This window comes from Macrotis lagotis, chromosome 1, assembly GCF_037893015.1.
Source record: "Macrotis lagotis isolate mMagLag1 chromosome 1, bilby.v1.9.chrom.fasta, whole genome shotgun sequence".
NCBI classification, from domain to species: domain Eukaryota; kingdom Metazoa; phylum Chordata; class Mammalia; order Peramelemorphia; family Peramelidae; genus Macrotis; species Macrotis lagotis.
Genome location: NC_133658.1, coordinates 436,084,967 through 436,109,908, shown reverse-complemented (window position 1 = coordinate 436,109,908; position 24,942 = coordinate 436,084,967). Strand labels below are relative to the sequence as shown.

Sequence of the window (24,942 nt, the reverse complement as noted above, 5' to 3'; positions counted from 1 at the left end):
GAGAGGAAAAATGAAGGGTGTGGGGAAGAGGGCAGGGGTAGGACAACAAGAGAACACACTTGTAGCACTTTATCTTTGGTTACCCAGCAACACCAACAACAGCCCTGTCCATCACCCTCTGGCCCAGAGATCTGGGATTTGGCTTGGAGCAAGCCTATGTAAATATAGAGATGCCTCACAGTAACAAATTCTTGGGGGGGGGGAGCTCCTTCAGAACAGGTAAAATGACTGAGGGGAAATTGGGTCATTTCTGCTACAGAGTGCTGGCAGCTGGAGGGAAGGCTGCAGGAGGACTTCAATGACCTGGTCATGGATCAGGAGAAGAGCCATGAGGACCACAGCCTCAGAAGCCAGGAAGAATGCTCCATCCTATGCCATAAACTGAAGGGGTATTGGGAACTGCCATCTAGAAAGAAGGCAGGGTGGGAATCTGTTACTAGGTATGGTAGGTACAAAATAAAGAAGGCTTTCTATACTGTTTCTAACTTAGGTCAGTAAGTCTAGAACAACAGAGCATGTTGGAACCCAACTTCATCAAAAGAATAAATGCCAAGTCATTATCCAGGTAGCCAGGATCTCTGCCTCTATAATCACAAATTAAATGGTAATCCAGGCAATCACCTGACAGTCAACACTAACTCTAGGTCAATATGAAACAAGTATCTCTGCTGATCAGTCACAAACACAATGTGTATTCCAGATACAAGATGCCCACCTTGAAACCAAGTCTGGTTGTTTGCAGAAGAGAAGCACAGTTTAGGGGGGAAAAATTGCTGAACCTAAGTAAAGCTTGGTAAAATAGAAAGAAAGCACTGGATTTGGATCTAAAAGATATGGATTCCAATCTTAGCTGGGCTGCTTATTATTTATTTGTTTGTTTGTTTTTGCAGGGCAATGGGGTTAAGTAATTTGCCCAAGATCACACAGCTAGGTAATTATTAAATGTGTGAGACCAGATTTGAACTCAGGTCCTCCTGAGACCAGATTTGAACTCAGGTCCACTTCGCCACCTAGCAGCCCCACCACTTACTATTTAAGTGAATTTAGGAAAGTCATTTAACCTCTAATACCCTCAATTTCTTCTATAAAATTAGGGGGTTAGGATAGATTACAAATAAGGTCCATTTAAACTCTATCAATAAACACTCATTAAATGCCTTCATTTATCCTATGAATAATCTACAGGTGGGAAGAATAACATGATTTACCTTACTCTGTAGTACTTAACAAAACAATATTCTTCATAAAAGGGTTTCCATGTACATTATTTCACTTGATCAAGTGAAACAAAGTAATGAGATTTTCCCCATTTAACAGATGTGGAAACCAGATCTTCAAGAGTGTAAGTGCCTTGCTCACAATCACAGGATTGATGAGTTAAAGAAAAAAAAAAAAAGAATCAGAATCAGGTCTCCTTTCTAGATCTTAAAATGTTAGTATTAGAAGAAACCCAAGAGATCAAGTACACCCCCTCATTTTACAGATAGGCAAACAGAGGCTTAGAGATAAGGAATCTGTCCAAAGTCACAGAATCAACAAATGATCATTTTAAGCATCTGTTGTGTAGCAGTCACTAAAAATACAAAAAGCAAAATTTAAATAGCCCCTGCCATTGAGGAACTTATAACATAGCAAGGGGCTATATTACATTTATTGGTAAAAATAAAATATAAGATAATTTTTTTTTCTTGGGAATAGGGAACTACTGTCAGCTCTGGGGATCTAGAAAGGTTTCATGTACAAAGTGGTGTTTAAGCTAAGTCTAAAAGTAAACCAGAGAATCAAAGAAGTAGAGTGCTTTCTAGGAAGGAGGAAGAGATGGAAGATAGAGTGCCATAAATGAAGTTCAGCAAGAGGTCCAGCCTGGATGGACTATAATGTGCATTAAATGATGACCAGGAGGTAAATAGCTTTTAACATCAAAAAGAATCATTTATATTTGATTCTAAAGGTAAAATGAGGTCATTGCAATTTATTGAGTAGAAAGAATGCTTACATGATTTGATCTTCATTACAGAGAGCTAAAACAAGAATGGATTCAAGTGGAGAGAGATCTGGGACAGGGAGACCAACTAGGGAGAGCATAAAGATGGGAGGTGATCAAAGAAGGTCTGGTATCGAGTTGGTTATGTGAGTTGAGAATGAGAGGTCAAGGATGTCACCAAGATTGGGAACATATGAAAATAGGAAGATCATAGTATCCATGGTAAAAAGGAAGTTTTAAAGAGTGTTGGGTTGGGTGGGGAGGGTGGAAGGGGAGAAGATAATAAGTTGTTTTGGACATACTGAGTTTGAGAGACCCCAAAACTACTGAATGATAGAGCTGGAATTAATGGTGGGTTCATTTTGATTTCCAGTCCTCTCTGTTTTCAACTCTAGTAGACCTGAACAAGATGAATTTGGAAAAGTCAGAGGTCACAAAAAAGAAAAGAACATTTAAATCTATGGTGTCAAACTCAAATAGAAATTGTTCTCTACTGGTTACATATTGACATTATTTCCCAATTATATTTTATTCTGGTTGAGCTGATGGTATGGGAGGTTGATATAGCTTATTTAGTTCACTGAGTTCAAAGTTAAATGAGTCAAAACAGTCATCATGAGATCTAAATTTCCTTTCTTTACTATTCCTCAAAAGCTCACTACTCCCAGACCTCATATAAAATGCTAATACCACACCACTCAGTGGTTCTCTGTTTACTAATGCTCTTTGAAGGCTCCCTAAAGAGCAACTGTCTAATTAAATCTGAACAGTGTCAAGAATGGCATATTAATAAAAATTTTTTGGATCAGATACTGCTCTGGACAAAGAATTGCCTTCAAATTCTAATAAGAGCTATCTCTCAGAGATCAAGGCAGTGGCTACATTTACAAAGCAGAACACACCCACCTGGATATGAATCATCAGCTTAGGAGAGGCCTCCCAAAACAGTCATGAAATCAGAATATCCAGTAGAAAGGATATTAAGCCACCACTACAGTATATATATAAAAACTGCATATCAACAGACCCCCAACCATGGTCCTGATGAAGCAGGGTATATGGAGAGGAATGTCTCTTAGTTTGGAAAACAGAAACTCGGTGTGGTTGTTCAAAGCAATAATCAAAAATTTTTAGCCTCTTAGTAAAAAAGCTAACTTCAGTCATACAGGAGCTAATAGCTATTAGGGCAGAGGAATGAGCCAGGTTGACACTGGACCTGAGCAAATGCACTCTGACAAAAATACAAGCTTTGTCCTTCAAAGGTTGACTTTCCAACACAAATGAGTAGTTAGACTAAAAGAAAAGAAAAAGTATTTTTATGTGGTATGAAAGGGTGCTCCATGTAGCACAAGAACTGTGATTAAAATAATCTTCAAGCTTTAAAAGTGAAATGGTATATCTGATGTGTGAGAGTGTATTTATGATCCCCATTTGAATCACAGGCATCACTTCCATGACATAAATGGGAGGAGGTTATAAGAGTGGTCACAAAGATCTCTTTGAACTGATCTGGAGGCAGAGTATTTTGATACTCCCTTTTTTGCTATCAAATTCTAATCAATGACTGGAGCCCTGTAGAACTGCCTAGCAAACCAGACTTAGACACTTAGTCCAAACTGAAGGATAACAGTAACATTATTTGTTAATTATCTCATTGGCTCCAAGGCAGAAAAATTCTTCAATACCTGAGTCATCAAAATGAACTAGAGGAGTTTTGTATTGCAGAAGTTAACCCCAAAACAACTGCTACAATAAACCAAGGTTGCATCATTTTCCAAAATCCCCTATATTGCTTTTAAAAACCACTCTAGTTCTAAAAAAAAATCCCCTATGTTTCCCCTTCTGGACTGGGAATCACAAAATGCTTTCTGAAAAATGCTGGCCAAGAAGGAATACAAGAGAGCTCAACCTCAAGTTTAAAATTTGCAGTTCAAACACCAAGCCAAAAAAAATTTCCAGCTGTTTAGAAGCAACACATGATTCATTCCATCCATATGTACCTTAAATAAACATACAGCAAACTGACATCCCCCTTGTCTCCCACCCAAATAATTCCTCCCAGATTAAAAAAAAAATGAGATTTGAGGGAACCCTGCTCAAAATTACTGAGGCATGTCACCACCCCATGTATATACTACAACCAGGAATAAGAGCCAGGATTATAGTGCCAGCCAATTACACTGTCCTCTTAGCTTAGCTTTTGTGCTTGTTCAGATTCATTTGTATAGAAGAACCCAAAGGATTTGGCAGCCCTAATATTGAACGGGCTCTTTATGTTGATTTAAAGAAGACACAAGTTGGTAATCAGGAATTAAAAGAAATTAAAGGGGGCTTTCTAACTCTAGGTCAAAAAGAAACTTGAGAAAGGGACATTAATTCAATTGTTAGATGGTTCCTTCAAGCAGTACAAAACAAGTAGTTCAAAGACAGTCTCAATGACTGAGTGTCTCAAATTGATTAAGTTTCTGCCCAAAAAGTGCTTGGTCTTTGGAGGCAAAGACTCTAAAAGCTCCCTTTAGGGAATGAAACTGAGGTTGTCTTTCATTCCAGTCAAAGCATAGGCTTTCTGAGGATTCTGCCTTTTAAAAAGAGGGCTCTGGTGGGGGGAGGGGGTCAGCCAATAGAAAGATTTTGGTAAAGCTCACTATTCTGTTTATGGGGAAGAAATGGTATTTTAACTGAGTATCCCAGCTGAAATTCAGTAGAAAAAGAGGAGCAAGGACTAGCTGACAAGCAATAACCAACAAAGAGCAGGAGATAATGGTCAGAAACCAAGTTCAACCTAAAGAAGTGCCTAGCAGGAGACAGACATAGAGCCTCAGCACAATGACATCAGAAGCATGAACTGCTCCTCTCTGCATGATCCTGTCACAGATGTTCCTACTAAAACCTGCTCTTAGACAGGTGTTTCCTACTTGCCCCCTTCAACATGATCCCTAAACTTTTCCTATGAAGATGTGCGTGGGAAATATGCCTCAATGTCATGGAACAGAAGCTATATTCTATTGCTACTTTTCTTACTATGCTACTTCATGAAATGCCTTTGTTTTAGGATATTTGTGTTTTCTGACTAGGAAAAAAACCCAACTTCTCTATTCTCAAAATCCTTTGACATCACTTCCCATTTGACTCCTTTATATCAGTCTCCTTATCAAGGCCAACTCAACTTATACCCTTCATTAGATTCCCCTTTGTCTCCAGATTATCCCCCTAATCAATTTCTCTTCTTCAATCATCAATCTCTTCTTATGAACAGTTCTTTTTCTAATGTTTACAAATGCAAAATATCTCCCATCTTTAAGCTTTCACTAGACCCTACCATCCCCTCAAACTATTATCCTATATAGATCTCATCCCTTTCACAGTCAAATTGAAAAGACTATCTAGGAATAGACTAGGTGTAAAAGCAGGAGAGGATTATAATCTGCTGTTTGATAAACCCAAAGAGTCCAGCTATTGGGATAAAAACTCCCTCTTTGATAAAAACTGCTGGGATAATTGGAAGTTAGTATGGAAGAAACTTAGATTAGACCAACACCTCACATCCTTTACTAAGATAAGATCCAAATGGTTACAGGACATAGACATAAAAAACAATACTATAAGCAAATTAGAAGATCAAGGATTAGTCTACCTGTCAGATCTATGGAAAGGGGAACAGTTTATGACTAGGGAAGAGTTGGAGAACATCACTAAAAACCAATTAGATGATTTCGATTACATTAAATTAAAAAGCTTTTGCACAGATAAAACCAATATAATCAAGATCAAAAGAAAAGTAGTAAATTGGGAAACAATCTTTACAACTAATGATTCTGACAAAAGGACTCATTTCTAAAATATATAGAGAACTGAGTCATATTTTTAAAACAAAAAGCCATTCCCCAATTGACAAATGGTCAAAGGATATGCAAAGGCAATTTACAGATGAGGAGATCAAAGTAATCCATAGCCATATGAAAAAATGCTCTAAATCATTAATTATTAGAGAAATGCAAATTAAAGCTTCTCTGAGGTACCACCTCACACCTCTCAGATTGGCCAGTATGACCAGGAAGGATAATGATCATTGTTGGAAGGGATGTGGGAAATCTGGGACACTATTACACTGTTGGTGGAGCTGTGAACTCATCCAACCCTTCTGGAGAGCTATTTGGAACTATGCCCAAAGGGCAACAAAAATGTGCATACCCTTTGACCCAGCAATACCACTACTGGGTCTATACCCTGAAGAGATGAGGAAAAAGGGTAAAAACATTACTTGTACAAAAATATTTATAGCAGCCCTGTTTGTGGTGGCAAAGAATTGGAAATCCAGTAAATGTCCTTCAATTGGGGAATGGCTTAGCAAACTGTGGTATATGTATGTCATGGAACACTACTGTTCTATTAGAAACCAGGAGGGACAGGATTTCAGGGAAACCTGGAGGGATTTGCATGAACTGATGCTGAGTGAGATGAGCAGAACCAGAAAAACACTGTACACCCTAACAGCAACATGGGAGTGATGTTCAACCTTGAAGGACTTGCTCATTCCATCAGTGCAACAATTGGGAACAATTTTGGGCTGTCTGCAAGGGAGAGTACCATCTGTATCCAGATAAGGAGCTGTGGAGTTTGAACACAGTACAAGGACTATTCCCTTTAATTTGGAAAAAAAAAAGATATCTTATTGTCTGATCTTGTTACCTCTGAGAATTCTGTTCTCTTTAAGGATATGATTTCTCTCTCATCACACCCAAATTGGATCAAGGTAAAACATGGAAACAAAGTAAAGACTGCCAGAGTGCTATCTGTGGGGTGGGGGTGGGGGAGGGAAACAAGATTGGGGGAAAATTGTAAAACTCAAATAATATCTTTAATAAAAAAAAAAAGAAAAAAATTCACTAAAAAAAAAAAAGACTATACTCTTTGTCTCCACTTCCTCTCCTCTTACTTCTCAATCCTTTGCAATCTGTTTTTCCACTTCATCACTCAATTCAAAATGGCTCTTTGAAAAGTTACCAGTGATCTTTTTAACTACCAAATCAAATGGCCTTTTCTCATTCCTCATTCTTCTTGACCTCTCTGCAGTTTCTACCCCTGTAGAGCAGTAAAAGATGGCAACCACCTTCTTCTAAATACTCTCTCTCTCCTCAGTGACACCATTCACTCTTTTCTTAGACCTCTCTGACCACTCCTTTTCAGTCACATTGTGCTAATCTATCACTGCAAATTTTATTATCTGTTCCTTGAGATCTTTCCTGGTTTTTCAGTTATGCATAGTTTGACTTCTTTTTGTGATCTTTTAAAATTTACAATGTTGTTGTCAATGTTGGTTCAATTTTTTTGTTTCTGTCTTAGACATCTTTGAGGTATCTGCCCAGGAGGGCCATTAAGCAAAGGATATTGCCATGTCTGCCATTTTTCTTGCAGAATTCCAAATTCAAATATAGAATAATTAATAAAAACGGTTCCAAATATAGTGAAGTAGTTTGACTTTCTTTTTCTTTTTCTCTTTTTTTTTTTTTGCACAAGGTGATGGGATTAAATGACCTGCCCAAGGTCACACAGCTAAGTATGTATTAAGTGTCTGAGGCCAGATTTGAACTCAGGTTCTCTTGACTCCAGGGTTGGTGCTTCATTTATTGTGCCATCAAGATGCCCCCTGCAGTTTGACTTTCTTCCTATTCTCTTGTTTCTTCAACTGTGATGATAATCATCTGTCAATTTGTCCGTCAACTGCAGAATTGTTTTAATCTGAATTTCTATTGCTATAAAACATGTTGTCATTTGATTTGCAGTGCTTTACTGGTTTATTCATGCAAAAACTCTTAAATTTTTTAGATTCAAAATGATTAAATGATTTTCACTGTCCCTTGTTTGGCTAAAAAATTTTTCCTTAAGAGAAAGAGAGACTAGCAATATTAAAATTTTAAATATTCTAGAAAGCAGTAATCAACAAAACCATTTGATACCGATTAAAAAATAAAAAAGTTGATCAATGGAATAGATTAGGAACACAAACCGAGATGCCATTAAACATAATAGTACAGTATTTGATAAATCTGAGGGCTCTGAACTACTAGAGTCTGGGAAACAGATGACAAGAGTAGCACAGAGGCATAATATAGTAAGCATGGGGGACTTAAAAGTTTTTAAACCTTTGCTAGAGAACTTATTCTTTTCTGCCAAAGCAGAGCAATAAATAAATTTTTTACTTTCCTTAGTGATCATTTCATCTTTCAAAAAGCTGAAAAACCCATAAAGAAAATCTGAATTTGTTTCTCACTCAGGGAAGAATTATTTGTTGCAGTGAAAATGATAAAAATCCTGGGAGAAGTGATCACTCCTTTGCAGAGTTTAAGATAGAGAAGATGCTTGTGCATAGTTGGGCAAGTACTACAGATTTTGAGAGATCAGATTTTAAATGGTTCAGAGCAAAGGCAGATAGGACTCCTTGGAATAAAATACTTTAAGGGAAAACCAACCCTGAAGGGATGGGAGATGAACAAAGATGAATTCTGAAGTCATAAAGGGAAATAATTCCAATGACAAGGAAAAAAATGGAATTTGTCTAGAGAAACACACATGGATATACAGGGAACACATCAACCAACTGGTATCTTAAACAGAAATATGATAAAAATGGAAGCAAGGTCAGGTTAAAAAAGATGACTATTAAAAAGATAGCATCTTCATTGTAAATAATGTCAGAATGCTAAAGCTCAGCATGAACTGGGACTGGCAAAGAAAGTAAAATACAGAAAGGACTTTTAAAAAAAGCTACAAAGGAAAAAATTATATCAAAGAAGAGATAGGATCTTTACTTGGGATTGAAAGGGAAGGGGAGGGGCGACTAGGTGGCAAAGTGGATAAAGCACTGGCCCTGGAGTCAGGAGTACCTGGGTTCAAATCCGGTCTCAAACACTTAATAATTACCTAGTCATGTGGCCTTGAGCAAGCCACTTAACCCCATTTGCCTTGCAGAAACCTAAAACAAAACAAAATAGAAAGGGAAGGGGAAGAGTCAAGATGGCAGAGTAAAGCAGGGACTCTGCTGGGCTCTTCCAAATTCCCCTCCAAACAACATTAAATGAATTCTGTAGTGGTGAACAAAAGACAGAGTGAAACAATTCTTCAGTCCAAAACAACTTGGAAACCTGGCAGAAAGGTCTGTCTCCCTGGGGGGGGGCGGGGAGCACAGTCAAGTGTAGGCCTTCAGGGCAACTGAATTTGCAGCAGTGGCTTCCAGAGCTCCCCAGTCAGATAACATCATTAGGAGATTACAGGGGACTCTTTATGGGCACTGGGAGCAGGACTGTTGCATTGTCCAAATGGGGTTCCAGGTGGCAGTCTCAGGGCAAGGAGGCATACTCCAGGAACAGTGACCCTGGTCACAATCCCAGGATATAAAAGAATGCTTGAGGTCACTCACAGAGGTCAGGAGAGCAGAGAGCACACCTCTCCCTACAGCAGATCACCTTGAAGGAAAAGAAAACTTAAAAATCTACTGGCCCACTCTCTTACTGCCAAACTAATTCTGAAGCAGCATGGAAAAACTGAAGCTTGGAACACCTGAGGAACAGAACCCAACTCTAACATAAATTTAAAAGTCAAGAAATAGGTTGAAAAAATGAGCAAACAATAAAGGGACAAAAAGAACCTGAACATATACAGTTGCTATGGTGCCTGTGAAGATCAAAACATAAATTCATAAGAAAAACAACAAAATCAAAGCAGCTATGTGCAAAGCCTTAAAGAATAATGTAAATTGGTCTCAGATTCCAAAAGATTTCTTGGAAGAATAAAAAAGAAATAGAAGGAAAATTGGGAAAGGAAATTAGAATGATACAAGAAAATCATGAAAAAAATCAACAGCTTGGTAAAGGAGGCACAAAAAATACAAAAGAAAACATTTAAAGGAAAAACAATAGACCAAATGATAAAAGATATGCAAAAATTCACTTAAGTAGAAATGACAATGAAAAAGTACAAAATTTCACAAAAGAAAAGTACTTCTTCAAAAGAAAAATTGGGCGAGAAGTTAATGACTTCATGAGATATCAAGAAACAATTAAACAAAATTAAGAGAATTTAAAAAAAGAAGAAAATGGGAAATATTGAAAAAACAATTGACTTGGAAAACTAATCAGAAGAGATACTGGACTACCTGAAAGCCATGATCCAAGAAAGAGTCTGAACATCATCTTTCAATAAATTATCCAAAAACTAGCCTGATATCTGAGAACTGCAGGATAAAATAGAAATTGAAAGAATCTACTGATCACCTCCTGAAAAAGATCTCAAAATGAAAACTTCCCCCCAAGAAATAGTAAATTTCAGAGCTGCCAAATAAAGGAGAAAATATCACAAGCAGTCACAAAGAAGCAATTCAAATATTATAAAGCCCTTTCAGGCTAACTCAAGATTTAGCATCTGCTACATTAAAAAACAAACTTGACCTCAGACACTCATTACCTAGCTGGGTGACCTTGGGCAAGTCATGGAAGGCAAAGAAGTTAGCATTACACCCAAGAAATCACTTATCTAGAAAAGTGAATATAATTCTGTAGGGGAAAATCATAAACATTTAACAAGACAAGAGTACTTTCAAGCATTCCTGATGAAAGGACCAGTTATATAGAAATATTTTATTTTCAATACAAAACTCAAGACTCTACACTTCTCTACCTTCTATTTCTTGGTTTCTCTCACCTTATACATCCAATCAGTTGCCAAACCTTCTCATTTCTATCTCTACAGATTTCTTGGACCTACCATCATCCAAGTTCAGGTTCTCACTAGCTACATTCTAAAGTTATAAATACTTCTGTTTGACATTTAAAGCTATTCACAACCTATCTTTCCTAACCTCAAACTATCTTTCCATTGAAGAGATGTCCACCAGTTGGGGAATGGCTGAACAAGTTCTGATATGTGATTATAATGGAATATTATAGAGCTGTAATACATGACAAGCAATGATTTCAGATATACCTGGAAAGAGTTAAAAAACTGATGTACAGTAAAGTGAGAAGAACCAGGAGAACTTTCTACACAATAAGAGCATTATTATATGATGATCAGCTGTGAATGTCAATACAGTAAAAAAATTATAATTGAGGTCCTCTGAAAAAAATGATTCAAACAAATGGAAATTAATTCAATCCGAAAGAATTGGTGGAACAATGAAAAGGTCACAGGAGAAAAAAGGGGTTATTTTATTAAAGAAAATAATAATGGAGCATTATACTAAAAACAATTCTGAAAAAGAAAATGATAAAGAAAATAATTGGAAAGAAATTAATTGCTCACGATTATGCTATGTTAATATAATAAAAAGACAATACTATCTAAATTAATATGCAGATTCATGACATACTCATCAAACCTACCAACAAATTACTTTGCTGAACTTAAAAAATTAATAAATAATAATAATAATAATAATAATTAAATAAAATTAATCTGTACAAACAAAAGGTCAAGAATGTGAAGGAAAATTATGAACCACAATAAAGCTTCAAATAGATATATTTATGAAAGATGATAGAAAAAAATTGTAGGAGAATGAAAGGAGATACCTTGAAAGAGGATAATGATCCATTGTGAAACAATATTTTATAGCACCATTTTTTGTTATAGCAAAAATAATCCCCAAAATGGCTGAACTAATTAATTATTATATAAGAATAACAGAATGCTGTCATAAGAAATTATTAAAAAGATTCAGAGAAATTTGTGAAGACTTGCATAAACTGATTCAGAATGAAATAAGAATTATTTATACAATGTCTACAACAAATACAAGAAAATGATCAACTACCGCTCCAGAAAACTGATGAGGAAGCATGCCTGCCTCTCATCTCTTGGTGAAAAAGTAATAGACTGTAAATGTTGCATCAAACATATACTTATTAAAAGTATGGGCTTTTGGGGGGGGAGGGGGAGGACAGATTAGGGTAAGAATAGTGTAGTCATGCAATGGATAGAGCACTGACCCTGGAGTCAGGAGTATCTGAGTTCAAATTTGACCTCAGACACTCATTACCTAGCTGGGTGACCTCGGGCAAGTCATTTAACCCCACTGCCTTACAAAAATAAAAATAAATAAATGAATGAATACATAAAAGAGAAGAAAAGATTAACAATAAAACATTTAAAAACTAATACAGAAGAGTGTGTAAGGAAGTTTGGAAGGGAAAATAGATAAGCAGGAAAATGCTGATATTATAAAGCTGAATTTAATATATATTTGAGAAAAATAAGCTGAATGTAATGGATTCACTAAGTCACATATAATCCCCACATTCTGGTCTTCTTTGTGTACATTTTGAAATATTTGTGTTTGTTGATTTTCTACTTCAAAAAATAATTTTTTTTAATTAAAGAAAAGCAGTGTCCAGAGATAAGGGAGATGTTAGTTCTGCTCTTATTTGCTCTGGTGAAACCACATTTAAAATACTTTGTTCAGCTTGAGTGACAAATTTTCGTAAGGGCAATGACAAACAAAGCAGAGTCCAATAAGAATTGACCATAGGAGAGACTACTGAAGTAACTCAGAATGTTTAACCTGAAGATAAAGACGTAGGGGCATATGATTGTTTTGTCCTAAAATAGTTAAAGGGCAATCAAATTGAAGCATCATTAGGTTTTTTTCCTGCTTTACTCCAAGTCGCAAAACTAAGATGGATAGCTGATGTGGCAGTATTTTCAGAAGATAACTTTAATTAGTAGAGAGGTTTGTTTTAAATTTATCATAGAGTGGAAGACAGTGGGTACCCCATTACTAGAAATCACTGAAGATTTTCAAACAAAGTCTGGATAGCAGATGCTTGGTAAGTATTTGTTCAATTGAATCTTTTCTAATAGAACATGATAAATTTGACTTCCTCTAGTCAATTTATATGATGCCCTATATTCCAAGAGTGCCTTCCTGTCTCCCTATGCTTCTTGATTTCCCATCATGATGTTATAGTTGTCCTCCCAATAGCATATTCACATAGAAGGAAGTGGTTCAACAAAGTTTCTCAGGTAACCCACAATGCTTGGCTCAGATACTAAGGCAGCTAATAAATATAATTTCTTCTACATTTCCAGAGACCATGCTTAAATAAAAAACCAAATTAACAAGTTTAGCAAAGTTGCAGGATATGAAATGAGATCACATAAAGCATTAGGATTTCTATAAATTACCAACAAAGCCCAACAGCAAGAGATAGAAAGAGAAATTCCACTTAATGTAACTGTAGATAATATAAAATAATTGGGAATATACTGCCAAGATAAAACCCAGGATCTATATGAATATAATTACAAAACATTTTTCCTACAAATAAAGTCAGATCTAAATGATTGGAAAAATATCAACTGCTCGTGGGTAGTTTGAGCCAATATGGTAAAAATGACAGCTATAAATTAATCTACTTATTCAGTGCCATACCAATCATATTACCAAAAATTTATTTTATAGAGCTAGAAAGAATAGGAGCAAATTCATTTGGAAGAAAAAGAGGTCAAGACTATCATGGAAATTAATGAAAAGAAATGAAAATGAAGGTATCAAGTCATACCAGATCTAAAACTATATTATAAAATGACAATCATCATAACTATTTCCAGATCTAAAACTATATTATAAAATGACAGTCATCATAACTATTTGGTACTGGTTAAGAAATAGAGTGATGGATCAATGGAATAGATTATACATATAAGACATAGTAGTAAATAATGATAGATCTCTATTTTTTGATAAACCCAAAGACTCTAGTCTCTTTTGAGATAAGAATTCACTATTTGACAACTGCTGGAAAAACTAGAAAATAGTATGGCAGAAATTAGACAAAGACCAACATCTTACACCCTATATCAAGATAGGGTCAAAATAGGTACATGATTTAGATTTAAAGGGTAATACCACAAGTTAATTATGAGAGATAGGAATAGTTTACCTTCCAGATGTATGGAGAGGAGAAGAAATGAAAGATAGAAAACAGTCTGGCAAAATGGATAAATTTGATTGTAATAAAATTAAAAATATTTTGGACAAATAAACCAATGCAACTAAGATTAGTAAAAAAAATCAGAAAGCTGAGAAACAATTTTTATAGCCAATGTTCTGATAAAGGCTTAATGTCTCAAATATATAGAGAACTGAGTCAAATTTATGAAAATAGAAGCCAGAAATGGTCAAAGGATATGAACAGATAATTTTTCAGATAAAGAAATCAAGGCAATCTATAGGCATATGAAAAATGTTCTAAATACCTAGTGACTAGAGAAATATAAAATAAAACAACTTTGAGATATCATCTCACACTTATGATTAGCTAATATTACAGAAAAGGAAAAGTATTTTTGGTAGAGTTGTGAAAATTGTGAACTTATTCAACCATTCTGGAAAGTAATTTGGAATTATGCCCAAAGGACTATAAAAGTGTGCATATCCTTTGATCCAAGAATAACACTACTAGGTCTGTATTTCATAGAAATCATAAAAAAGGGGAAAGGATCCATATGTACAGAAATATTTATAGCAGCTCTTTTTGTGATGGCAAAGAATTGGAAATTGAGGAGATGCCCATCAATTGGGGAATGACTGAATAAGCTGTGGTATAAGAATGTAAAAGAATGCTATTGTTCTGTAATTGATCTTGTTTCATTTACTTATTGATCCTATTTATAAGAAATTGATTTTACTGTATACCTGCTTAAGTCATGGTATTTTGTCTCTGAACTTAGTGCAGAGTTCAGCTGGCCTATAATAGGCCAAGTTTTAAAAAATCCAGTTCTCCTGCCTTAAAAGGAATTTGGGTCTGATATTCTTATTCCACCAAGTTATTCTTCCAAGACATCTAGCTTTTTGTCCAAAAGTGTGGGCCACTATCTCATACCTGGACTCAAATAATTATTTTGTCATTTTTCAGTCATGTCTAACTCTTGATGACCCCATTTGGAGTTTTTTTTTTTAAGGTTTTTGCAAGGCAAATGGGGTTAAGTGGCTTGCCCAAGGCCACACAGCTAGGTAATTATTAAGTGTCTGAGACAGGATTTGAACCCAGGTACTCCTGACTCCAGGGCCAGTGCTTTATCCACTGCACCACCTAGCCGCCCCTGCTTTATTTTTTTTTATTTTTTTAAGTTTTTGCAAGGCAACAGAGTTAAGTGGCTTGCCCAAAGCCATACGGCTAGGTAATTATTATTAAGTGTCTGAGACAGGATTTGAACCCAGGTGCTCCTGACTCCAGGGCCGGTGCTTTATCCACTATGACACCACAACACCTAGCCGCCCCCCCCCTTTATTTTTAGGATTTGGAGTTTTCTTAGCAGAGATACTAGAGTCATTTCCTTCTCCAGCTCATTTTACAGATGAGGAAACTGAGGCAAACAGGGCTAAGTGACTTGCCCAGGGTCACACAGCTAATTAAATGTTTGAGGTCAGATTTAGAACTTCAAAAGATGAGTCTTCCCAACTATCTACTAAGCCACCTTGCTGCCTCTACACAAAGAGCACTGCTTAATTTTAAGATTAGTAGATAAGGTAGTCACAGCTGGCCCTAATTAACAAACATCCAATCAATCATTTTGTTCTCTGGGCCTCAACTCTTATAACCAATCATGTGGCCTTAATTCTTTGATATCATCTACCCTGCTCTGTTCTTTGTTCTTTTACCCCCCCCCCCCAAAAAAGGGAGCTGTCTTCTTGCTTAGCTTCTTTGGCATTAATGGAGACAAGTCATCAGTCTAATTATTCAAAGGTAGCATGCCCCTGCTAAAAAATATTATCTTGTTCAGAGATCTGCCTCAGTTTATTCTTCTATTAAAATTCAGTTGTGACAGTAGGAAGGGGCTAAGTTGTGACAGTTTAAAAGTAGAGTTTATATTTGGTACTACAGGCAGCAATGAGCCACTGGAGTTTACTGTGTAGATGTGTATCTGGGTGTGTGTGAGTGGGTGGGAGCATGTGTGTGAGATATAGGCACAGCTGTGCTTTAGGAAAATCACAAAACAAAAGGGACTGAAGTAAGTTTTTTATTTTGATTTGATGTTTTTTAAATAAAAAATTTTCATTTCTCATCCTTTATTATATCATTTTACTTCCATAGATTCAACTATCATTTCTACAGATTAGACTCTAATCTATTTGCCCAGTCCTAAAAATCTCTCATGAGCTTAAGAGTCTAACCACCAACTATTTCTCAGACATTCTGAACTGGATGTCCCATAGACATCTCAAATTCAAACACTTCCAAAATGAAACTTATTAACTTTCCCAAAACCCTTCCCCACCCTTCCAAACTCTCCTATTACTTTCTTTCTTTTTTTTTTTTCGTTTTTAGATTTTTGCAAGGCAATGGGGTTAAGCGGCTTGCCCAAAGCCACACAGCTGGGTAATTATTAAGTGTCTGAGGCTAGATTTGAACTCAGGTGCTCCTGACTCCAGGGCCAGGGCTCTAATCCACTGCGCCACCTAGCCGCTCCTCTCCTATTACTTTCAAGGACACCAATATCCTCCCAGTCATCCATGCTCACAATCTTAGTGACATACATAATTGCCTCTTACACTCAACTCCTATATCAATTTTTCCACCAAGTTTTGCTGTTTCTACTTTCACAGTATTTGTTAGATATACTGCCACCTGTGCACTCTCTTCCCTCTAACACTGTCACCACTTTGGCTCTCATCTTTTCACTCTAGATTATTGAGTTAGCCTTCTGGTTGATCTTCTTGACTCTCCACTCAGCTATAAAATTAATCTCTCTAAAGCACAGATCTAACCATGTCAACCTAATACTCAAACTCTAGTGCTCACCATTAACTCCCGGATCAAATATAAAAGCCTCTGATTTTTAAATCGCTTTGCAACCTGGCCATTACCCACTTTTCCACTTTCTTAAACATTACTCCCCTTCATGTACTCACCATTAAATAATAAAGGTCTTCATGTTATTCCTCCCACATAGCACTCCACCTCCAGTATCCCATACCTAGAATGTTTTGATGTTTTCCCTCCTCATCTCCATCTTCTAATTTCCCTGGCTTCCTTCAGGACTCAGCTTAAATCCCATCTTTTACAAGGGGTCTTTCTTGATCCTTCCCTCAGAGTATCCCTCTGAGATTATCTTCCATCTACTTTGTACATACCTTGTACAATTTCTTGCATGTTTTTTTTTTTTTCCTGTAATTAAAATGTAAGCTGGGTCTCTGTGGCGGAGCCCAAGAGGAGAGGAAGGGAGGTCGGGGTCCGGGTCCGGGCCCGGCAGTTGGAGTCGGGCGGTGGAATCCTTAGCCGCCTTGGCCGCCTTGGCGGCGGGAGCAGCCGAGGGAACGGTCCGGGGCCCAGAGGGGATTAATGGAGGCAGAAAACAAAACTCTTCCTCTGGAGAATGCATCTATCCTTTCAGAGGGTTCCCTACAAGAGGGACATCGGCTATGGACTGGCAACCTGGATCCCAAGATCACAGAGTACCACCTCCTCAAACTCCTTCAGAAATTTGGCAAAGTAAAGCAATTTGACTTTCTTTTCCACAAATCTGGTGCTTTGGCAGGACAACCCCGAGGGTACTGTTTTGTCAACTTTGAAACCAAACAGGAAGCAGAGCAAGCAATCCAGTGTCTCAGTGGCAAACTGGCCCTGTCTAAGAAGCTGGTGGTACGGTGGGCACATGCCCAAGTCAAGAGATATGATCATAACAAGAATGACAAAATCCTTCCAATCAGTCTTGAGCCATCGTCAAGCACTGAACCTACTTAGTCCAACTTAAGGGTCAGTGCAAAGATAAAAGCAATCGAAGCCAAGCTGAAAATGATGGCCGAAAACCCTGATGCAGAGTATTCAGCAGCCTCTGTCTATTCTTATTTTCAATCACCAGATAAAAAAAGGACTAGTCCTTACTCGAGAACTGCTTGGAAGTCTCAAAGATGATGGGGGAAGAGCTGTAGCAGCAAAGAAAACTGCTTTATACACCTAAAATCCTCTTTGTACTTTGTAGATTTAAATGGTACTATTCAAGAGCACAATCACAGTGTTAGAGTTTTGTAACATGGCATTTTAAACTTTTCTTATGGCTACTCCTTGCCCAAAGTATGTATAGAATTGAATCCCATCCAGAATAAATTGGATTGCATCCAGAACTTTGACTTGAACACAGGGATACTCTAGTTGACTGAACTGCTTGCATTTTGTGAGTCCCAAAATGTTATACAATATACCAGACAAAGAGAAGCTGACTGTTGTAACCAAGAAAATGAAATTTGTCAAAGTGCTCATTTTCTAAAGTAGGGATGGGGGAGGTGGAAAAATTTGTATTCTGCTTTGCCTAAATGACCTCAACATCTTCGGGCACCAGCAAGAACAGTGATGGAAGGTGACCAGAGACTACTTTTGTTATTCTATTTTTTAATTGTATTCAGAGGTGTCCCTAAAGTTTTATAGTATGGAAATGCCTCAGATAAAAAAATGAAAAAAGTTCTTTTCCAAAAAGAGCAGTTCCTTAATCTATTTAAGCATTCCTTTTCTCATGTTTTAAATTCCAAATAGGAAAGTTTAATGGATGTCTGAAAACATTTTAAAGGAGATAAATCTAGAGGACATCGATGTTTTTCCACCACAACAATTGTCTTGAAAACCTTTGGTCAAGCTAGGGATGCATCTTTTTTTAAAATAATATTTAGCATAATGAGCTAGTAAAACCTATAAGAGAGTTAATGAGAAACTTAGAAGTCTGCCCAAGGGAGTTTTATAACACGAAAATGCCTTCTTCAGAATTACTTTTTTGGCCACCTAGGTGAGGAATAAAATGAAATAGCTCTTTTTAGCAAAGATGAAGGCCAAGAAAGACATTGACAAACATCCTCTCTCCTAATCTGTCATTCTTAATTTAATAACAGATTGAGCTGTGCTGTGGGGCAAGGGGGTTTTGGGTAGGAAAGTGGAAGGGAGTAGGAGTTGGGAGTTTGTATAATAGGTATTTCAGTCATTGGCCTGTTAGGGTTTTTCTTTGATAAGAAGTGCTATATGACTGTTAAAATTTACTGTATTGATCTGAATAAGCTATACTTTACACTCTCAACCTAGAATACAGTCTATAATACAAGTTGGGTTTATTCCCTTTGTTTAGAAGAAATCTCTTGAAGGAAAGCCTGTTTTCTGGCAAATATACTAAATTTTCATATATATATATATATATCACCAACCTTGTTTTCTATTTTATTTGGCTTTGAAGTCTTTGTGATATATAAACTAGCAAGTTGAGTAACCATGAAGCCAATTGGGATGGTGTTTCTGCTAGCACAATTTTAATTATTTGGGGTAAATTTTGGCCAATTATTTCATTGAGTAGCTTGTTCACTCCTCCAAGTCACTAATTTATTTAGGCTGACATCTAACTTTACGGTCAAGAGGTACCCCCTACTTCTTTATAATAAAGCATGTTCTTTAAAGCAACACAAGCCTTTCTATATTTTTTGAATATCAGAAATGAAGCTTCTTGGCAACTTCACTACATTATGGTATGGTTTCAGGAAGTACTAGATTTAAAGAAATCTTGTGTAGTTGGGGGAGGGAGGTTGTTTATTTGTTTGCTTCCTAGTTAATGTCTCTTGAGTTATCTTTACGTAGCACATATTGGCAATTAAGTAAAGACATCTTGTTAGTGCAAGTGATATCCCTTCCTATTCAGAAAGATGGGAGGGCTTGCTTGACCATTATCTTATGGATGGTATCCCCAGCAGGTTTGGGATGAATTAAGACTTATTTAGTGCAAATCAGTCTTCTATTTTTAATAGGAATTTTGAGAATATTTGACTGAATTATATAGAGCTGTTTCCTTTAAAAACCAGAGCTATTTATTTGTATTAAAGACAATGTTATGATTCATAGCAACTCTTATTTCTCTATATGAATAAATGCAATGTTATCAACAATAAAATAAAATAAAATAAAATAGGGGTGGCTAGGTGGCATAATGGATAAAGCACTGGCCTTGGAGTCAGGAATATCTGGGTTCAAATCTGGTCTCAGACACTGAATAATTACCTAGCTATGTGGCCTTGGGCAAGCCACTTAACCCCATTTGCCTTGCAAAAACCTAAAATAAAATAAAACAAAACAAAATAAAATAAAATAAAATGTAAGCTGTAGGGATAGCTAGTTGGGAGTGATAGAGCATCAGCTCTGGAGTCAAGAGGACCTGAGTTCAAATTCAACCTCAGACACTTGATACTTAGGCAAGTTGCTTAACTCCATTGCTGTGCAAAAACCAAAAAAAAAAAAAAAGTAAGCTCTTTGAGGGAAGAGACCATATTTTTGCCTTTCTTTTATCCTCAACTCTTTTTTTTTTAGGTTTTTGCAAGGCAAATCGGGGTAAGTGGCTTGCCCAAGGCCACACAGCTAGGTAATTTATCCTCAACTCTTAACAGAATAAAGTTTTTTGTTGTTGTTATTTTTGCAAGGTCAGATAAGTATTAAGTGTCTGAGACCAAATTTGAACTCAGGTCCTCCGGACTCCAGGGCTGTTGCTGTATCCACTGCACCACCTAGCTAGCCTATAAAAGTTTAATAATTATTTGTTACTGTTGTTGATGGTAGTGGTGATCATGAAAATGATGATTTGCTTAATGATTCCATGTGAGATCTACTTAACAAAGAGACCAGATATCTCCTGTAATCTAATGACCGATACAACATGTACATTTAGCATTTCAAAATGTGCCAAAGGGACAATGAGGCAAACAACATGACAGGACCTAGGTCTCCAAGATGGTGAAAAGAGATAGTGTATTCTGCAAAGATGGCATATGAAAAGATGAGAAGATGAGAAAGTAGCACATATTCACTAATCTCTTATCAGTGGTTAAAATACAGGTCAGAAAACACCAGAGGCCAAAGAAACATGATAGAGGGCATCCTACTATGGATTACCTCATCTTGAATTCATCAGTTTACTTTTGTGTTTAAATGGGAAAAGAGGTTTTTGGTAACTGAAGCTCATTATGATTAAAATGAACTAAGAAGAGGCAATATACCTGACTACAGTTAGGGCCACCACAAACAAAAACCTCTAAAGGCCCATGAGCTATAGATTCAGTACAACTCTTTGATACCAACACCTATGCATTCAACTACCATCACTCTGCAAATGCCTGCCAAATCTCCATATCCATCCCTCTTTTCTACTATGAGCTCCAATTCTAAGTCTCTTTTATACAGAGCAAGATGAATGTTGCATAGGAGTCTCAAAATTCCATGTGTCTAAACCAGAACTAATTTTCTTTTCCCCAATCCTGCCTTTATCATAACATCCTTATTTCCATTAAGGGTACCATCATTTTTCCATTCTCTCAAGTTCATAACCTAGAGGTCATTCTTGATTCTTCACTCTCATTTATTCCCAGCATCATGTCCATACCACTACAACATCTTTCATATTCATCTCCTTTCCTGTACTTACATCACAACCATCCTGACTAATGAATGAAAGAAAAGCACTTATTATGCACTTACTACATGCTAGGTGCCATACTAATTGTTGAAGCTACAAGTACAAGCAAGACAGTCCCAGCCTTTATGAAATTTCCATTTGGAGGGGGAAAAGGGAGGTGGGAAATGGCCAGAAAGTGACATGGGGCGGGGGGGGGGGGGGGGAACGGTTCTAGACAAGACAAAGCAAAAAATCTCAAGGAACAGTTCCCAAAATTTCAGAGATATAATCTGAGTTCTAATGGGTAGAGGAGGCCAATTGGGGTATAAGTGACCTGAAAGTTCAAGCCGTCATCATGTTTCATTTGGACCTCAGAAATAAGCTAATTCGTCTTTCTGCCTCTGGCTTCTACCCCCTCTAAGTCAGACAGCTACCAAACTGATATTCCTGAAACCCTGGGACAAAAACAAATGCTTCTTTTTTGGCATTTTAAAGCATTTCAGAATCTGGCTGCAGTCTTTTCTTTCTGGGATGGTACTCTTCTTCACATACACTACTGCTGTTTATTATCCATGACATTCCATCTACCATCTCCTAGCCTTTGCTAGCTGCCCTATTTCCTTCACCCCTTGGAACTTCTGTTTCCATTCAAGTTTTAGTTCAAATGATACTCTGTATTTCTTTTCTGTTAATTTTACTAAATTATCTGGGAGGGCAAGAAACCCATAAGAGATATTTGAAAAATGTTTCCTCATTGATTGCTTTTCATTTCATTTCATCTCCTCTCTCTCTCTCCCTCTCTCTCTCTCTCTCTCTCTCTCTCTCTCTCTCTCACACACACACACACACACACACACACACACACACACACACACACACACACACACCCCATAGGTCTAGAGCAAGAATCACCATGATGTATACTTCGTGAACTATAATATAATTTTGAAAGTTTAAATATTTTATTGGAACAAAGTCCCTTTTGGAGGGCATCACATTTTCTTGTTTTGGGAAGGAATGCTAATGACCCCACAAAAAGTCAATCTAAGGGGCAGCTAGGTGGTGCAGTGGATAGAGCACTGGCCCTGGAGTTAGGAGGAGCTGAGTTCAAATCTGACCAAAAACACTTCATAATTACCTAGCTGTCTGACCTTCGGCAAGTCACTTAACCCCACTGCCCCACTGCAAAAACTGAAAAAAAAAAAAAAGTCAATCTACTGAAGTGATGGAATATTATTGTGCAATAAAAAATGACAAGGATACTTTCAGAAAAACCTGGAAAGACTTACATGAACTAATGCAAAGTGAAGTGAGCAGAACAAAGAGAACATTGCTTGTAGTAATATCAGCACTGTACAGTGATCAACTATGAATAACTTAGCTATTCTCACAATATAATGATCTAGGAAAATTCTGAAGTACTCATGATGAAAACTATACACTTCCAGAGAAAGAACTGATGGGTTCTGAATACAGATTGAAACATACTTTTATAAACTTTTTTTTTCCTTGGTTTTATTTTTTGATCTATGTTTTCTTTTGCAACATGACTAATATGGAAATGTTTTGGCAAGATGGCACATGTATAACCTATATAAAATTGCTTGCCTTTTCAATGAGGGGAGAGGAAAAGGAGAAAATCTGGAACTAAAATATTTTTTAAATGTATGTTTAAAAAATTGTACATGTATTTGTAAATGTTACAAAATATTTGAAGAAAATAAAAGAATGATTTCATTGTGTTTTGAGACTTCAGAACTGGTTCCCTAAAATAATGACCAGAACTTGCCCTAGAATCAGATCTGAATCAGAGGTAGGGGTTTTTGGCAGTATATATTTTTTTTCTTTTTAAATGACCACACTGAGATTCCTATAACTCAGATTGCAACACAATGTCTGACAAACCTAACTCGGAGGCCCAAAGATAACTTTGCTATCTTTCCTTACCTCTTACCCTCGATATCCCTCACATGGAAAATGTACAATTTGAGAATTCTAAAACCTCAGGCAAATGAAAATGTGGTCAAGAAAGGGAAGTCCCCAAAGTTTCCCATCTCCTGACCAGAGACCCGCTTTTTTAATTTAAAAAAAAAAAACAACCTGGGGTTTTTCCAAGATGGCAAGGAAAATATAAACAGTCAGACTCCACCTATATTGAAAAGAAGCCATGACTTTGTATCCAGTGACAGGTATTCCCCAGAAACAAACAAAATCACAAAATCCCCTCATCAGTTTCAAAAAAAGCCTTAAAAGTCAAAAGCACAACTGCCCTAAAGAAATGAGAAGTTATCCTCACTGGATGAAAGATCCACAGGGTATATTTTCAGAATTCTTTGATATATCGATTAGTTTTGCTGACTTTTTTCCTCTTCAAAATGTTATTATTTGTTATATGGGATAGCTCTCTGGAAGAGGAAGGAAAAGAGGTATTGAAAGAAATTTACAAAAGATAGCAATAAAAAAAATCAAGAAAAAAGTTAACAGGACATTTCACTAAAAGCTTATTGGTTTAAACTGAACTTCACCATATCCCAATGGTTGGGTGATCTTCTGTCTTCTATAACCTCTATAACCCTCATCGATCAGCATGAAGAATATCCTCAGCTAAATAATTAGAAACCATGATTTTAATTCTTCTCTAGGTTATAAAATACTCAACAGATCTCTGATTGGATTAACATATTTCAAACATACCCCACATTACTCCCTAGTCCCTTCTAATGATTTTTAACAAAATAAAAACAGTCTCCTAGTTGGTCTTCTTGCCTCCAGTTTGGTCATCTTCATGCCATCATAAAATTCTGTTCCTGCTTAAATATCCTGAATCACTATTCTAATCATATCACCCATCCAACCCCAGTCTCCCTTCACTCAAAAATCTTCCATCATCCTCCAAACTCCTTAGCTAGGCTCCACCCACCTTTCCAGTCTTATCTAAAACTTACTCCTCATATGCACCCTTGATTACAGTCAAATTGGACTCCCCAGGACTGCCTAAACATGCCCTGTACTCACCAGTCTTCACATGTTAGCTCACACCACTCCCTAGACCTGGAGTATTTCCTCTGGGAATAACAACATAGCACTGTAAAACTTTCTTGCTATTTTTCCTTTAATTTCTTGTATTGTGGCTCATCAGGATACATTCATTATCACTATGAGTTGTTGAGAAAAAAGACTCTGTCTTACTTAACATTATATCTCCTATAGGAATGAGAAAAGAGAGTAATGCTTTAAATTTAGAGTTGGAAGAACCTTAAAGATCCTCTAGTAATCCTCATGCTACACTTAGGAAATTGAAGCTTATAGAAAGCATTTGATGTCTGTTAAAATGTGAATGGCCAAAGGAATCTGAAGATGACATATAATGATTTGTAAACTGTTAATATTAAACTATATAATAATAATAATAATAGCTAACATTTATATAGTATCTACTACTATATTACAGGAACTGCAAAATGCTTTTACAAATTACAAGACTCATTTGAGTCTTAAAACAACTCTAGGAGGTAGGTGCTATTATTATAATCTTCATTTTACAGATGGAG

General features: G+C 36.6%; 1 long non-coding RNA gene and 1 pseudogene across 3 annotated transcripts in view; one reads left to right on the top strand and one right to left on the bottom strand.

Moving 5' to 3' along the window:
* The window catches only part of LOC141506464 (uncharacterized), a 247,160-nt gene that overhangs the window by 169,244 nt on the left and 52,974 nt on the right, over positions 1 to 24,942 (bottom strand). The window lies entirely within an intron of this gene.
* On the top strand, positions 17,244 to 19,414 carry LOC141506462 (putative RNA-binding protein 18 pseudogene; annotated as a pseudogene).